We start from the raw sequence: 6,000 nt of genomic DNA on the forward strand, positions 1-6,000 counted from the left end.
TCTATATGGAAGATAGCAAAGGCTACAAAAAACTGCCTTTTCCTTTTATTTTAACTATGAATTTAAAAGTCATTGTATTTCAAAGTCTTTGCTTGTTTCAAAGAGCCAATGGTGGGAGTGGGGGGCACTAAGAACCAACAGAAAAAAATTAAATTTAGATTAAGATTAATTTCTTTAATTTCTCTCTTTTTAGTTTGGTCTGAAACATTATTAAACTTTTGTAAATATGTTGACTTAGTGTATCATAGATCCTATTATTTGTCATTTAAGTCATTTTAATACAGGGAAAAAAGATTTAGCAACTGTTGATTATTTTGCTAACATGTAAAGTTTGCCATCTGGGCATTTCAGAGCAGTCCCCAGCTCTTCAGCAATGTGTATTTGAATTCCCAATATTTTTGTTTTACAGCACTTTTAAAAAGCATGTACTGTGCCACCAATTGTCACATTATTTTTAGATGTACCATAGCCATCAAAATTAATAGTAAGTGATGTCCAGTATTTGGTATGTAACTGTCATGAGACCATCCTTTTCACATTAAACATGAAAAAAATCAACTTTGTTGGATCGCTTATTTTACATAGAAAATATTTCTTCTGATTTACAACTAAATTCAGTGTGTTTTTGAGTATCAGTAATTTTTTATGAAAAACGGGTAAAACTTGATTTGCCATTGCTTCAGTTGTACATATTTGCCTCCTTGGTTCAGCTGTTTTGATATCTAAGCACTGACTTCTTAAAACTGATTTCTTGCAGCCGAGATTTTTAGATCAACTTCAACTTCCAATGGTTTTGTTTATCTCTTTAACTGGCATATTTTTTAAAGCTTTCTTTAGGAAAAGAAAATAATTACTTATGTATCTAAACTAAATACAATAGATGGTTATTTAATACTCTTTTTAAATGTGACTTAAATTTAAAGCATTGTAATCCTGGATGCTTTATGATTTACATGCAGCAAACCTATTTTCCTGGCTAATTCTGAAAGGGTAAACAAACTATCCACCTAGAAAGCCAGCTTACATGTTTTGTTTCAGAGCTGGCTTTATGTATAACCCAATGGTGTTAACAATAAAAATCAACAACCTGTTACTTAAGACTTCTCTTAGAATCTGCCTTGGAAGAAAATGATTTGATTCCAGTTAAAATTTCAAGTCTAAAAACTTATCTTCACAAAGTTGTGCCTTAAGATATTAGATATCTTGCAAGTGCTTTTCAAACCTAGATCACATTTTATTGAATAATTCAATGGAAATAAGTAGTATGCAGCAAAGTAAAATTTCTTTTATATGACAATTAAGAATTTAAACAAATTCATTTAGCTTAGACACAATTACCATTATATCCAACAGTAAATTGGATGTTGTTTTGAACTCAGTTTATGATTTTTGGTGCCTCAAGGATTCATCATTATTGAGCAACTCTGGTACAAATAAGGTTTCTAATATTTGAGCTATAGAGGAAGACCCTTTTTTCCTGAAAGGCCTCTAAAATTTTAAGACAAAAATAACAAAGGCTTATTCTGTTTCTAAAATAGTTTCCCTTTTAATATTGAAATGTAATGCAGAATCTTTTCAACAGAGGAAATTATTTCAGTACAGTTTTGTGGTTTTGTTTTGGAATATAGACCCTTTCTCACTTTCTTATATATAAACAGTTTCAAATACAAATGCTGTCTGAAGTTAGTTATTGCAATTTGACATTAAAAGCATAGATACAATTTTCTTTGCAAATAAAGGTCATAAGAAACATACGTTTTAATAGAGTGGAGTTCAGAAAATTTAGGATGTAAATAAGAAACAATTTCTTTGCAATTTGATATATTTACAAAGGATTTTGGTTCTATTCTTTGTCATATGCATCTTACAAACGAGTCAGTCACCATTGTCCCTTTAAGTCAGACACAATTGCTCTTCACTCTTGCAGGAAACTTTTCTAGATCCTTGTTATGAACCGTGCATTGGACACTAATTTATTTTAGCTGTACAAACTCTAGTAGTTAATGACCTTTTCTTTCTCTGAAATTCCATAGACTTCTTTTCAAAAGATATAGAGGAAAAAGAGAGAAAAAATATATAAGCCACAATTTTCTGCTGAATTTAAACGCTGGTCTAAAGACATTATGCAAATGGTTTATGCTAAAGAGGAAAATACCCTTTCTCCCCCGACGAGAAGTGTAGATTCATCCAAAACCCCACACCGCTTGTCTTTGCTGCTAGAGGCACAGCACGGGCATAACTTGTGGTTGTGTTTTTGCTAGTTTCTTACCTCTGGGCCTTCTTTATAGCCTTGCCCCCCACCCCACCGGCGGTGGCGCTCCAGCGGCTGCACCCTCGGCCGCCTGTTGGCTGCGGCGCCTCCGCGGCTCGCGCACACTCCCCCGCGCCGCGTCCCGCACACGCGCGCTCCCGCCTCCTCCCGCCCCAGCCGCTCCGCCGCCGCCGCCGCCGGCGACTGGGTGGCAGGTAGCGAGTCAGCCGGCCTCGGTCCTGTAACCCATGGCAACCGCCCGGGTAACCCATAGCAACTGCGCTGCGGAAAGGAGGAAAAAAAAAAAAAAAAGGGTGGAGGGGGGCAGCGGGTGGTGAGTGGGAACAACAACCACAAAAAGACAGCGATTTACAGCACAGACCTGCAGCTCCCCTGCCCCACCTGCTTCCAGCCAGGGCACCGCGAGGCCCCTTCCAGCGTTAAAGTGACAACTCTGGTTGCTTGGGAAAGAGAAGCAATAATAAAATAATAGTATCGCAAAAGGGCCTCGGATGGAGGGTTTGGGTTGGGAGGCATCTCTGAATACCCGTGACCCTCCGGGTCTCCGGGTTTCCACGCTGCCGGGGCCCCCGCCGGGCTCGTGAGCGCGCGCAGAGCGGACTCCCGCCGCCCGATGGCTGGGTCCCGGCTGGCAGCGCTGGGCGGAGGGAGGCGGCGTTTCCCAGCTTGGGGCCGGACCCGTGTCTTTGTTCTGCAGATGCTCGCGCTGCACGACTCTCAGCCTCGCTGCCGGGCCAGAGACCGACGGCGCTCAGCCTGGATGCGGCTGTGGCCTGGGGGTTCTCGTGAGCGCCCGGGATGCGGCGGGGCCGGGGCGAACGCCCGCGTCCTGAATGTTTTCATCCGCACATGCACTGCACACGTTAACCCCGAGCTCCTCCAGTGCCCCCGGGAGCCCGAAACCTTCCTGGCGGGTGTGCCGTCGTGTTAACCTGCCCCTTCTCATTTGAAGAGGGAGGGGACAGTCGTGCCTGGTGCGACTGGGCCCTGGGTGAGGTTGGGATGCGTGTGTGTGTGTGTGTGTACACATACACGGGCGGGGAGATGCAAATCCCCTATTCCATTTGACTGGGGACAGAAGAACGATTTTTTTTTTTTTTTTTTTGCCCCAGAATAAAGAAGCGCTCGGCCGGTGACTACTAGGCGCAAGGCCTCTGGTGGACAGAGGGCGGCGCTGCAGGGCTAGTGCGGCGGCCGCAGCGGACGGTTAGCCCGAGAACCCGCCTGCCTTGGGTCTGGCTAGCTGCTGCATCTGAAATGGTCCGGTCTGAAGTGTTTCCCCAGTGGAAAGCACCTGCAGCCCTTACGGGTTTCAGTTTGTGCTCAGAGAATCATCTATTCGCTCGTAAAATGATTCAGGAAACAACCCAACGGGTGCATTCGGTACAGAGCACCTACCTGCAGAAAAAAAAAAAAAAAAAAAAAAATAAAACCCACAAAGAAATGCAGTGGCTTGAAGAGAGACTATGCTAGGAATCCGGAGGTTATAGTTCTAGGTCGAGTTGCCACTAGCTGTGATTCCAAGCACGTTTCGATGTTTTAAGGAGGAAAAGCTTTGACCTGGATGATTTGAGGTCTTCTGGACCTTCAATTATTCTACCCTCTGTTAATGTTACAAGCAGTTACATATTCAAATAGCAAAGCCATGAGGAACATCCTTTTTGAAAGGCAAGACCTAACACAAGTATAATGCACATGCTTGTATAATATGCTTTTCTTTTCAAGTGATTAGGTTCACAGTTATTTGTGTATGTGTGTGTGTGTGTGTGTATTTTTTACATGAAGTCATGTAAAGAAGCCCATTTAAATCCTTTCATAAAGCAAAGCCTCTTTTAAATGTGTTTTTTTGCTGCCATATATCTTAGGAAACTTAGTTTCTTTTCACAAATATATGCGTTTTGGGTTCCACTATCTACAGAGAATTGGTTACAGAAGAGTCTATGTAAACTGTTAGAGATAAAACAGGTACTTGCCTTCCCTAGAATTCATTCAGTACAATCCTAGCCTTCCGCACAGCGGTGTACTGGGAGCCCTGTGCTTTCATTTAAAAATTTTTTTTTTTTTTTTTTAACAAAAGCAATTACAGAAAAGTGCAAATTTAACGTGTGACATTTAACATTTTGCCGTGGCAGCCAGCCTCCACTTAAATGGGGCCTTTCTGCGGAACAACAGGAGCCAAAAGGCCTTGTGTCATGGAGTAATGTAAGACACAATCTGGGCTGCAAACGCACAATGAATCGGGAAGGATTTATGTAATTAATTGACCAGTCTTAACCTGTTATCGTGATGTAAGGAATTTGGAACTCATTAATTTGGGCTCTGACAGATTTCATATTAAAGCTGGCAAATATGGATTGAGCCTCTTATTCTTGTAGCAGCTGGAATTTCCATGACAGTGAGGATTAGTGAAGAAGACCTATTGCCGGAGTCAAACTGCCTCTTTGTAATCAGTAGCCCTGCTCTGCATTAAAGGGATAATGAAAAAAAAAAAAAAAAAAAAAAAGGAAAAAGTATATTACCTGGCATAAGAAACAGAAGAGGCTTGTGTTCCTCCAGCTAGTATGTGTGTTGAGCCCAAGCATTTGCAGTTGAAAGAAAATATTAATTTCAATCATAAAGTTTAGATGCTTTTTCAAGCACCTCAAGAGAAAAGGGTCTCAGATCAGGTTGCATATTGCTGTCAAAGTTAAAAAGAAATTAAAAGATGGAGACTTTTCCTCCTTTTCCTCTATATGTACACAGATACTGTATGAATAAGAAAATAGAAATCTTACCAGGGGCAATTGGGATTTCCTATAGTGTCATATCCATACATGAGTGATTCAGAGCTCTGAAGGAGAGATTGACTTTCTCAGGAGGAGCCACTTCCTGTCTCCTGGTCAGAGCTCTTATTGGACCCTGTGAAACCCAGAACTCACATAATGAGCATTTAGTCGATAATCTAATCTGTGTCCTCTTCACATTGTATGGTGTTTAATGAATCACCCATTTGCACACGTCTAGTTTCTCTTTGAGATTTTAAGAAAACCTAGTAAAAGCCCAACTTTCATTTTTCCCCTCTTGACAATCAGAAAATTGCTAGGTTAATAAAAGGTCCCAGAGATTAAATGAAATGTTTTTTTCCCTCTTCCTTCACAATAGGTCTCCCTTTTGCTATGCTGTGTGATAAGGTTAATATAACAACTGCCATAAGGATCATTAATACAGGAAGATAAGCAAAGTTGCACGTTTAAAACATTTGCAGGGTATCATTTGCCTCCTTCTACTGATAAAGAAGACTTTGGTAACAAATGCAGAGCACAGGCACTGAATATTTAACTTACTAGAAAGAAAACCCAATTGACCTTTCATAATACATTACTATTCATAAATACTCTACAAAGTTGGGTACTGACTATCCTTGAAATATGTTTTTAATTTGCTTATTACCTTTAAGATTTTTCAGTCAAGCATTACTTACATTTTAAGAGAACAAGTACTGTTATAAATCTTTATAAAAACAAATGATTTCTACCTCTTTCCCTATCGCCCCACCCCCCACCCCTTTTTGGGTTGTTTTGATTCCAGCCAAATTCCATAGCAAAGAATTTTCTTTTTAGTTAGTGATAATGAGATTTAATCTATCAATGAAGTACTTGGTACAGAGATTTGGTTTTGATTATCTTGTTAGCGAGTGATTTCTTCAGCTTTGGTTCCATTTAAATGAATGTATAAACACTAGAAATGTG

Source organism: Sciurus carolinensis, chromosome 8 (genome assembly GCF_902686445.1).
Source record: "Sciurus carolinensis chromosome 8, mSciCar1.2, whole genome shotgun sequence".
Taxonomy (NCBI): Eukaryota; Metazoa; Chordata; class Mammalia; order Rodentia; family Sciuridae; genus Sciurus; species Sciurus carolinensis.